General features: G+C 40.8%; 1 pseudogene; it reads right to left on the reverse strand.

Annotated features, from left to right (window-relative positions):
* Nucleotides 1–1,208: 1,208 nt before the first annotated feature.
* Nucleotides 1,209–11,714, reverse strand: LOC119282547 (annotated as a pseudogene).
* Between the last annotated feature and the right edge of the window lie 1,168 nt (nt 11,715–12,882).

Genomic DNA, 12,882 nt, shown 5'->3' on the forward strand with positions numbered 1-12,882 from the left:
CCTGTGCGCGTACCAAATACGATGCCCCGGTTTACCAATCGCCAACATCTTCGAACTTGCCGTGGTAAGAATCAGAGAAACCCAAGAACACCATCTTGGCCCAAAACACCTTTTCTTTAAGACTTACATCGCCACAAGATGGAATAAAAATCTCGCACGATATCCAATTTAAGGAATATGGAAGGGACCTTGCGACAATGAAAGGTTTTCAACTATTGATCGATCAGTAGGAAATTATCTGGATTGATTGCCCACGGATGAATGCGCTTTGATTCACCATAATGAGCATATTCAACATAGAAGTCACCTGCAACGCAAGCGCCTTGGCGTAGATCTTAGCTAAAACATGAATCAGGCTAATGGGCCGCATGACTCACGCTGTCTGGTCAAAGATGGCTGAGTTTTGACGCGGATCTTCATACAACTCCACATAGCCTCTACACTGTGCGTCAGAGTCTTGGTTTTCGGTTTCTGTTTTTTTGGCCGAGGCCAAGATTGCTGAATTTCAGTCACTTAAAAAACATTCAACAAAAATCTCAAACGAAATCGCAAAATCAAGATTTAGACTTTGAAGAAAATTTGATCAAACTTTGGCCACAATTGAAATTTGACCAAATTTTTGGCTAGGCTGAAATGTACTTTTCCGCCCCAAGCAGAGATGGCCAAAATTTGGCTGAAATTGGATTTTTTTTTGGCCTGTGCATTGAATGGACAATCGCCTACGGCGAAGTCTGAGTCGTTTGCTCAAGATTTTGAATGGCGATGATGCCTCTAGGGGTGGAGTGATGGTGATGACGACGCCTCCGTGCTGTTTTGGTGAGGCCCTCTTTGAAGGGGTGTGCATGTGGTATCTGTTTCGCTCGGTTTTCACTAATAACCGGGCAATCTGGTCTTCGCTCGATTCTCTCTAATTAACCAAGCAACTCTTTTCTTATTAATGATGAATGCAAAAATCCTTCCATTGCAAAGAAAAACATTAACCCATACTAATAAATGATACGTCGTACTAACTGGTAATACATCCCTACTTGGAAGGGACAAGACTGGAGCAAGATATAGTAACACAGTAGAATAATAGTTTTTACCCCCCGCAAAAAAAAAAAAAGAATGATAGTTTTTACTCATAAGTCACAACACACCACTAATTTCAGCCGGAAGGAAGACTCCAGCAAAATAAAACTAGTAGTTGCCACGGCCATCCATCCATCTCAACCACCACGAAGACGTAGACACAAATGAAGGGTGGACTCCTTCGTAACCTTGTAGTCCGCCAAGGTGCCTCTCTCGAGCTGCCTGCCAGCAAAGATGAGGCGTTGCTCCTTCGGGAAAGGGGCGTAGTTCAACTCATAGATCTTCACCTTGACACTATCGACGGTGTCCAAGCTCCCAACCTCGAGAGTGATGGTCTTCCCAGTCAGCACCTTCACGAAGATCTGGATCATGTCTCCTCTCGGAATACACGGGTGGAGGACAAGGAGTATTGTGGACTCCTTGCGGATGTTGTGGTCTGCCAAGGTGCGGCTCCCGTTCTCTAGACGCTTGCCATCGAAGATGAGGCACTGCTGATCTATGGGGAAGCCCTCGAGGTGATAGATCTTGGCCTTCACGCCGTCAATAGTGTCTAGGATGTCAACGTCAAGGTTGTTGATGATCCTGCCCATCAGTGTCTCCATCACGTAGATCTGTGTCTTCTCTTCAAGGTCAAGAGTGGAGTCCTGCTGGATGTTGTAATCAGCAAATGTACTGTCATCCTCTAGTTGCACTCCACTGAAGATGAGGTGATACCGCTCCTGGATCTTCTCCTTGACGGAACGGAAGGTATCTGATGGGTGAACCCAGATCCGGGTCGTTCTTCCGGTGGCGTTCTTAACAAAGATGTTCATTGTTTTAGATGAGCTAAAACCAAACACCGGCAATCGTTAGACACTTATATATTTAGGCTATAGAGCAAAGCAATGCACAAAAACGTCAACAATTCCAGCAGGTACGTAGTTAAGCAACAGGAGAAATCAAGTCACAAAGGTTAAGCAGTACATATAAAGATAGTTTCTTCCCAAAAGAAGTTAATGATGCACAGTTTATAACGTTGTCCTAAGATCTACTCTCGCCGTCCAAAAATAAATGTCGCTGATTTAGTGCAAGACGAAGGAAGTATAACTGAGATGATCAGATGAACAACAAATTACATCAGGCAACCATGCAATGTAATCCTAGTAAACACCGACATGAGATCCTCGTACTAGTAGCATAGGATATGTATACGCCCAAAACAACAATGAACAGCTCTGTACCTTGAGTGGATCGACTACACGTCGATGCTTGTTCCTTCCGCCGGAGAGAGACCTGCAGGCAGGGAGGGAGATCGATCCGGAGTAGTACAAGAGTTAATTAATTATTAGGGGGGTGGATGGCGTTGTTTTCGTAGGGTCCAATCCAATCGATTAGGTTTTACAATACGATCGCACATATATATTCCTTTAATTAGTTTCTGTCACAAAATTGGAATATCATTTTTTTCCTTGTATGAATCACATTCATTTTGGCCGATTTTTTTCATTGGTCTCCTGACACCCGGTTTATTTCCTTTGCTTTTTGTGCGTTTCTTTTTCTGGATTCATGATGCGTCTTTCGTCCGGATTTTTGCCTTCCTTTTCTTTTGGCTTGTTTTTTTCTCTTTCTTTTGTTTTCCTAGTATTTTTTTACAAAACACATGAATATTTTTTATAATCCTAATATTTGTGAAGAATCATGCATTTTTTAAATTTCATGATTTATTGTAATTTTGTAAACAAAGTTTTAATTTATGATTTTAAAATTTCACAAACATCCTAAATTCTATTAAAAAACTTTTTTGGAAGAGGAGTTGTTGGTTTTTTAACCAGGTTTTTTTGGGTGAATTCGGTTTTCTTTTGGAGCGAAGGATCAACGCTGCAACACTATTGGTCCTGGCCCACTGATGTCTACTACATAATTTTATTCTTGTATACTCTGTTTGCCCTCCAAGCGTAGAGTTTGTAAGACAACAACATATTTTTGTCAAGTGGATGACCTAAGATTTATTAATCCGTGGGAGGTGTAGAATGAAGATGGTCTCTCTCAAACAACCCCGCAATCAAATATAAGAAATCACTTGTGTCCCCAACACACCAGATACAATGGTAATTGTATAGGTGCACTAGTTTGGCGAAGAGATGGTGATACAAGTGTAGTATGGATAGTAGATATATGTTTTTGTAATCTGAAATAATAAAAACTATAAGATAGCAAGTAACAAAAGTGAGCACAAACGGTGCAATGCTCGAAAACAAGACCTAGGGTTCATACTTTCACTAATGAAATCTCTCAAAACTGCTAACAAAATTGAATCATATAACAATCCCTCACATGCGGCAAAGAATCACTCCAAAGTTTCTATCGAAGAAAGTAGGACGAAAACGTATATCAACCTCTGTGCCTAGATTGCCCCAATGTCACCACGGGAATCCGCAAGTTGATTACCAAAACATACAACAAGTGACTCAATAAAATACCCCATTGTCACCAGGGTATCCGGATGCAAGACATAATAAAGTGATCTCACATTCAATATTCAATCCAACATAACGAAACATCAAAAGGCAAGACTCAATTCATCACAACAAAGATAGAAAGGAAAAAACACCATACGCGAACTATATTGACAAAGCTCATGATACATCAAGATCGTGACAAATCAAGAACACGAGAGAGAGAGAGAGAGAGAGAGAGAGAGAGAGAGAGAGAGAGAGAGAGAGAGAGAGAGACCGAACACATAGCTACTAGTAAATACCCTCAGCTTCAAGGATTAACTACTCACACATCATCATGAGAACGGTGGAGAAGTTGGTGGTGATGATGGAGGAGATGTCCCCGGTGACGTCCCGGCGCCACCGGATGAGAGGGGGAAGGCCCCCCCTCCTTCTTCTTCCTTGGCCCTTCGGGGAGAGAGGAGGCTCTCCCCTAGATTGGATCCATATGTTGTCTTCTGTTTCTGGCGACTATTTTCGGAGCCCTTCACCATTTCTTATACTTCTGGAGATCCGTAACTCCGATTGGGCTCAAATTTTTAGGGGATTTTCATGCATAAATTATATTTCTTGTAGCAAAAAAAGGCTCCAACCGACCTACGAGATGCTCAACAAGGCAAAGGGGTGCGGCTAGGGGGTAGACCGCGGCCTATTTCCTTGTGGAGCCCTCGGGCACCGTTTTGCGTTGATTCTTGTTCCAAAAAATCACATATATTCCCAAAAAATATTCGTAAAATTTTATCGTGTTTGGACTTCGTTTGGTATGGATTTTCTTCAAAACAAAAAAAAATGCAAAAAACAGAACTGACGTTGGGCACTGGATCAATAAGTTAGTCCATAAAAATCATATGAAAGTGTATTAAAACCATATAAAATTATTGTAAACATGGCATTAATATTTCATAAATTATAGATACGTTGGAGACGTATCACTCACCGTGAGATATATCATCTATGCATCACCGTGGGTGATGCCATGTTATCATTGTTATTATTATTATTATTATTATTATTATTATTATTATTATTATTATTATTATTATTTAGGAAATGGTTGCCACGGATATGGTTACTCCATGGAAAAATAATAAATGCTAGTCTTAACTTTTTAGAATACTTTCCCCAAAGCTCTTCAGTTTCTAAGCGAAGGGCATCACAATTTTTTTATAACTCTCTCATTTTTTACCACACCCCTATGGGCATGCCATGTGATCGTGGCAAGTTTCATCTTTTCTAAAATCCATTTACACCTTTTCAAAATTAAAAGTTGTAAAAATTAAAAACAGAAGGGTTTGTGGAATCGCACGTCCTCAAGGGGTGCGGGGCACCTCTTTATATATCACCAAAGGTTAATAAAAGTATAGGACATTTAAAGTATGTTAAAATCCTAAAACGTATACAACATGAATTCTAACACCCTTCCTCAATCTGAACCGGTGTAAAAAATGTTGAGATTGCGTCTACAGACTTCAACCAAAGAAAGTGGCAGCGGCTTAGTAAAGATGTCAGGATGTTGATCTTTAGACGAGATGAACTCAATCTGTAGTAGCTTTTGTGCAACACATTCCCTCACAAAATGAAATTCAACTTCAATATGCTTCGTCCATGCATGGAAGACATGATTAAATAAGAGATAAGTGTCTCCAATATTGTCACACCAGAGAAGCAGAGGCATGTTTTGAGGAACACCCAACTCTAGCAGCAAGAACTGTACCCAAACGAGATCGGCAGTGGCATTGTGTCAGCCTTGTACAACTTTTGTATTACTCCGAGAGACAGTTGCTTCTGAGCATTCTAGGCAGTCAAATTCGAACCAAAAAACACAACATATCCCTTATGGATCGCCTACCATCAGGGCTCCCCGCCCAGTCTGCATCAGAGAAAGCAGTCAACAACATAGAAGATGCAGGCCGAAGATGTTGACAAACGAGACTGTGAGACAAACATAACGCATGTGTTTAATTGCAGACCAGTGGGTATCACGAAGTGCATGAAGATACTGGTAGACATGGTTAACTGCAAATGATCTGGTCAAGTGGTGGTGAGGTATTGCAGTCCATGAACAATACTGCGATACTCAGTAGCATCAGCAGCAGCAAGAAGCACATCAACATCAATTGTTAGCTTCTCAGTCACATATCCGGATGTAGAGACAGGCTTACAGTTCAGCATCCCAGCACGTCGAAGGAGATCTAGAGAATATTTTTTTTGAGTGATAGATTGACCATCAACTGTATGTGTAATCTCTAGACACAAAAAATAGTGAAGCGGATCAAGATCCTTCACAACAAAGTCATGTGGAAGATTTACTATCTACCAGTTGGCCCTAGGAAGCAAAAAACTGATGAGAATAAATTGTCGGCATAAACCAATAGATACATACTGACCTCAGGGCACTGGAGAAGAAACAAAGACGTGTTTGTGGTAGATGGAAAAAACCAGGTGACCGAAGAGCAGAACCAAAATGAGCCTGCCAGAAAAGGGAAGCCTGTTAGAGACCATAAATTGCCTTGATCAGCCGACGAAGATGATGAGCCGATCAGGATCAATAAAACAAGGAGGTTGCCGCATGTAAACCTCTTCCTCTAAGACATCATGAAGAAATGCATTCCAAACATCCAACTGGCGAACAGACCAACCACGAGTAACTGCCAACATAAGAAGACAAATGGTGATAGGCTTGAAAGCTAGACTGAAAGTGTCTTCGCAATCAAGACAAAGCGTTGCTTAAAACCTTTGGAAACCAGATGCGCATTATAGTGCTTAACAAATCTATCAACATGTTTCTTGACTTTAAAGATGTATTTAGAGTTAATCACATTGACTCCTGAGATAGGAGGAACAAGTGCTCAACTCTCTTTTTTCTGCACCGCAAAAAAATCTTGTTCCATGGAAGCTTTGTAGTGAGGTATCCGCATTGCTGTCTAAAAATGAGTTGGCTCTGACATTGCATCAGAAATTTTGTGGTCCATGATTTGGCGGCCATCCTGGGTAAAGCAAAAGTGGTTGGTGGCCATATGGTTGTCGATATAAAATGTGCCGATGGGACTGGCCCTTCTACCAACCCCTGCTCCAGCGAAGATGGATCTGATTAGGAAAGATCCAGCGATGATGGTGTGGATTGGGACGCGCTCGAGGCCGAAGAAGATTAGTTAGTTAAGTTTAGTATATGTTAGAAGTAGTTATATGTTCTTCGAATCGAGTAATTTGAATCAAGTAGTTCAAACTTATGTTATGCAGTGCATTATGTATTACTTTTGTTTCAAAATGTGTTTGAATCGAGTGGCTTCAATTAGTGTTTGAAATGAAGTTTTCTGCAAACTAGTTCCAGATAGTTACATTTAAGAGTGTCACTTTACACAAATGAAATGGTCTAACTTCTCATGACATGATTTCAATCTAAACCATCACTATTTTCTTTTTCAGTGGTGACAACAATTATTCAAGTTCTTTCAGTGAAATGGCACAAGAGGGCAACAAGGTCACTGACTATGCGCGAAAAAGCGTGTAGCAGAAGCGAACAGCTGAACGGAACAACTACATACTCTCTCCGTCCCAAAATAAATGTCTCAACATTGTACTAGCTTTAGTACAAAATTATACTAAGCTTGAGACACTTATTTTGGGACGGAGGGAGTATTGTGAACATACGATCACTATTGGTGCTAGTAGTGGATGAACTACTCGGTTGTATTTGTGTAAGTGTAAACTTTATAGTGGAGAGGATAAAAATTCGAGTGCTCTCCACTAGGAACAAGTATAGCACACAACAACCATCTACATTTTCGACAGTCTAATCTATATTGTACATATGTATTTGGTTATATGTGAATGAAATAAATGGGAAATATAACTTTTCTAATTCAGAAATAATTAGCACTAGGGTTGACAGAATTAGAGACGCTGCACATTCACAATTAATAGCAACGTCCATCAGATTAGTCATCGGTAGTACCTTACACATTATTGTCGTCCACGCAGTGATAAAGGCTTATCATTGGCGTTATACTTGTTCAGAAAATCGGCCGATTCAACCATTTATCATTCGAATTATCGTCAATTGATGGGTGACCGATAATATTATACCATATCATCACCGTGTCTCCGTCCTACAGGTTTTTGGCCCGTATACTCATTCATGGCCGCGTCGGTGATTTTGCCTAGTTTCCCATGGCACGCGTGCGTCCAGTTCCGTCCCCGATGGGCAAATAGCACTTTTTGCTCATGTCCCCGCCCTATCCGTTTTTGGTCCGTGTACTCGTTCGTAGACGAGTCGGTGGCTCATCCATTGGTTTCCCCTTTTTTTCCATGGAGCGCGTCAAGTTCCGTCCCTGACGGGCGTCGGAGACTTTTTTGCCCGTGTCCCCATCCTACCTATTTTTGTCCTGCGTACTCATCTGTGGACGAGTCAGTGGCTCGTCAGTGGGTTTGCCATGTTTTTCATGGCGCGCGTCCAGTTGCGTCCCCGACGGGCGTCAGGCACTTTATTGCCCGTGTCCCTGTCTTACCCATTTTTGGCCCGTGTTACTCGTCAATGGACGAGTCGGTGGCTCTGTGGTGGTTTTGCTCTATTTACCATGGTGCGCGTCCAGTTCCATGCCCGGTAGACGTCGTGCACTTTTTTGCCTGTGCCCACGGTTTGATCTTCTTCCCGCTCCTTAGAGTGAGTCTACTTAGTGAACTAACAGGACACGGAGATCAATGAACAATATGCAGGAGTCGTGAACCACGCACAAGGTCCTTAACCTAGAAACAAGTGAAATAATTGTTATGGGTCATCTTGGCTGTATTCAGTAGTTAGTAGGGGAAGTTGTCTGGCTTGATATCTCTTTTCCCTGCAAGGAAACCAATCACAAGTCCTCAAACTGACGTGCCGTTCCAATCGGGGTTATAACAGGTCCGGTTTCGTAACACCATCCAATCGCGTTCGTACTGTGGGTTCCCCATACCCACTGTTTGGAAAAAGAAGCTTGTCATAGCAGCTCAAACCTCCAATCGGGAAATGGGAGTTCTAACCAGTCCTAACCTCAAAGAAAACAAGAAACAGGTCTTTTCTAATCACCGAAATATGAGAACAGCATGCAAGGAAGAAGGATTTAGGGAAAGGTACTCAAAAGAAAAGGGGTGGATTTTTCTCTCGCTTTTGGCGTAGGAGGCCTTACTTTGGGAGGGCCGCGCGACGGGCTATTAGCTTAGTGGTAGAGCGCGGCCCTGATAATTGCGTTGTGCCTTGGGCCGATTTATCGGGAAATCCCTATTTGACGCGCTTTGCGTCAAAATGTCGCTGTTTCGCGTAGGAGATCGAGCGGTCGTTAGGATTGGGCCGGCCAGTTTCCGCGTTCCCGGTTTTGGGAACCTTCTAGTGGTTCTCAGCCAGTTCTCTACGGTTTTGGGAAACTTCTAGAAGGTTCCTGAACTGTCATTTTTTTCTGTTATATTTTTTCCTTTTTGTTTTCCTGTTCTTTTTCTTTTCTCTCATTTTTTTCGATTTTATTTTTTTATGAACTGTTTATTTTCTTTTCTTTCCTGTTTTAGTTTCTTTGTTTTTCAATTTGCATTTTATTTTTTAACTTTTTCATTAAAAAATTAGAAAATTACAAAATGTTTGCATTTTTACAAATATTATTGGAAATTTAATAAAATGTTCCTGTTTTTCAAAATTTTGTTCAGAAATTTGGAAAAGTGGTCAGTATTTCGAAAAATGCTCAGATGTTCAGACTTTTGGTTTGCTTCTTTAAAAAAAATAGTTGAAAATTCATAAAATGTAAAGAATTTTCAATTTTTAAAAAATATTTCCATTTTTGTATTAAAAAATTGTTCATGTTTCCAAAAAAATTGGGACTTTCAAATTGTTCTTTACTTCAAATTGTGTTCTCTAATTTCAAAAATGTTGAGGAATTTGATTTTTTTTTGTTCCCATGTTAAATTGTTGGTCGCGATTTTATGAAAAAAATATATAAATTAGAAATATTAGGCATTTTTTGTTCGCATATTCAAATTTGTTCTTGATATCAAAATTTTGTTATCTAAATTCATGAAATATTCGGTATTTTAATAAAAAATCCCATTTTCAAATTTTGTTCTTAATTTGAAAATTTTGCTCTCTAAATTCAAATTTTTTTTGGGGACTTCAATTTTTTGTTCAAAATTAAAGTGTATTCATAATTTTTGAAAATTTGGTCCTGTTTGTCAAGGATTGTTCGGAAGTACAAACTTTTGCTCTATTTTGTGGAAATCTGTTGTTTTCAAGTGCTATGTTTTGCGGCTGTCTTTAGGTCTTCTAGTGTCGTGTTGTACTTCTGTCAGTATATCTGGAAAGGCCCTTTGGCTAGCAGCACCTCGCTCCGTGTGGGCCGGCCCAGTTAGCGCGCCCCCCTCTGCGTCGGGTTCCTATATGACGCAAAATGCATCGTATAGGAGGTCCTCTGCCCGGTTTATCGGGAACATACTGATAAATCGGGCCTATTCCTAACACTATGTGTATTTGTGTTTGCAGATCTTGTTATGTAATATGTACAGCTGTCCTTTTTTCTGTCATTGTACAAAGATTCAAAGGAAAGGAATCAAGGTAATACTTCTGTCCAATATTATTTTTTGTTGAAAATAGCATATTTTAGTGCTAAAAACCTGAGATTTGTAATAAAAATGCTAGATAATGGTCAACCGATAAAATTGATTAATCTTCTGATTTCCGGTTAATCATTTAATCCCCAGCCGATCGAGATATAACGATAAGTGATATCCTCAACGTTGTATACTACCGATGTAGGGTCTCCCCGCGAGTAGCATGACATTACCAGGCTTTTTCCTACTATTGTAACAGGTAACACATCCGTACTTGAAAACAACAAAGATTGGAGCAACATATACTAATAGTAGTAGAATTATAGTTTTTACTCATAAGTCACAACACACGGCTAATGTCAGCCGGATGGAAGACTCCAACAAAAATAAAACTAGTGGTTGGACGGCCATCCATGCATCTCAACCACCACCAAGGCGTAGGATGCATGGATGGATGGTGCGCCCTCCCTCCAGCATTTGACTTTACTCATAAGTTACAAATGAAGGGTGCAATGATTTGTAATCTTGGAGTCCGCCAAGGTGCGCCCTCCCTCCAGCTGCCTGCCAGCAAAGATGAGGCGTTGCACATTCGGGAAAGGGGCGTGGTTCCTCTCATAGATCTTCACCTTGACACTATCGACGGTGTCCGAGCTCCCAACCTGGAGAGTGATGGTCTTCCTAGTTAGCCCCTTCACGAAGATCTGCATCATGTGTCCTCTCGGAATACATGGGAGGAGGACAAGGAGTATCGTGGACTCCATGCATATGTTGTGGTCTGCCAAGGTGCGGTTCCCGTTCTCTAGACGCTTGCCGGCGAAGAGGAGGCACTGCTGATCTACAGGAAAGCCCTTGAGGCGATAGATCTTGGCCTTCACGCCGTCAATAGTGTCTAGGCTGTTGAAGTCAAGGTCGATGGTGTTGCCCATCAGCGTCTCCATCACGTGGATTTGCATCTTCTCTTCAAGGTCAAGAGTGGAGTCCTCCTGGATGTTGTAATCGGCCAATCTACAGTTATTCTGTAGCTGCACCCCATTGAAGATGAGGCGATACCGCTTCTGGATGTTCTCCATGACGGAACACACGGTGTCTGATGGGTGAACCCAGACCCGGAACGTTGTTCCGGTGGGGTTATTGACAAAGATGTTCATTGTTCTGGATGAGCAAAAACCGAACACAGGCAGTCGTTAGACACTTATATATTTAGGCTATAGAGCAATGCACAAAAACGTCAACAATTCCAGCAGGTGCGTGGATAAGCAAAAGGAGAAATCTAGTCACAATGTTGAGCAGTACATATAAGTATATAATGATAGTTTCTTCCCAAAAAAAGTTAATGATTAACAGTTTATAACATTGTTCTAAGTTCTATCTGAGATTATCAGATGAACAACAAATTCCATCAGGCAACCATTCAATGTAATCCTAGAAAACACCGACATGAGATCCTCTAGCTAGTAGTATATAGGATATAGAATGGATACGCCCAAAACAACAATGAACAGCTCTGTACCTTGAAGTGGATCGACCATACGTCGATGCTTGTTGCTCCCGCCGGAGAGAGAGCAGGCAGGGAGGGAGATCGATCCGGAGTAGTTCGAGAGTTAGGGTTGGGGATAAAATATATAGATGGCGTTCTATTTATAGGGTCCAGTCCAATCGATTAGGTTTTACAATACCATCGCACATATATACACCCTTAATTAATTTCTGTCACAAAATTGGAATATCATTTTTTTTCTTGCACGGATCCCACTCATTTTGGCCCATTTTTTTCATTGGTTTCCTGACCCCGGTTTTCCTTTGGTTTTTCTGGATTCATGCTGCTTCTTTCGTCGGGGATTTTGCCTTTCTGCTTGTTTTTTTCTGTTTCTTTTGTTTTCCTAGTTTTTAAACCTTTTTTTTACAAAATACATGAATATTTTTAAAAAAATTATAAATATTTTAGAGAATTATGCATTTTTCAAATCTCATGATTTATTGTAATTTTGTATAAAAAATTAAATTACGATTCTTGAAATTTCATAAACATCCTAAATTATATAAAATAATGCTTTTTCGTAAGAGGAGTTGCTGGCTTTTTAACCTGTTTTTTTGGGTGAATTCGGTTTTCTTTTGGACTGAAGGAGCAACGCTGCAGCGCTATTGGTCGTGGCCAAGAGTGAGTAATACTATCATCTATTCATCACCGTGGGTGATGCCATGTTATTATCAGTATTTTTGAAAGATATATTATTATTTTTAAGAAAATAGTTGCCACAGGTATGAATACTTCCTAGAAAATTAATAAATAGTAGTCTTAATTTAGTTTAGAATAATTTCCCGGATGCTGTTCAGTTTCTAAGCGAAGTGCATCACAATTTTTCCGCAACTCTCACATTTTTAACCACACACGCCACGTGGGCATGCCATGTGATATGCCAAGTTTCATATATTTTTATAGAATTCATTTACACCTTTTTAGAAATCAAAATTCATTTATCCCAATTAAATACCTAAAAATTCATTCACAGCTCGCACATGCGACGACCCTGCCGATAGGACAAACAGCTCCAACTTTCCCTTCAAAGCCTAGACTCTCTGCCGGCTTTGGTATGGCTGCTAGACCTCTTTACTTCTGAGCACTGACGGCATCGACCTCCACCGCTACACCGTTCGTCCAGCGGCCCTCGGCGCCGGTCATCTTAGGTGCTGCTAACAACCAACAAGCGCCTGAAGCACTTCCCACTCGTCATCCCAAGAACAAGCTCAAGGGGGACGTCGTGATGCTGCAGTT

The sequence above is a fragment of the Triticum dicoccoides genome, chromosome 3B (genome assembly GCF_002162155.2).
Source record: "Triticum dicoccoides isolate Atlit2015 ecotype Zavitan chromosome 3B, WEW_v2.0, whole genome shotgun sequence".
NCBI classification, from domain to species: Eukaryota; Viridiplantae; Streptophyta; class Magnoliopsida; order Poales; family Poaceae; genus Triticum; species Triticum dicoccoides.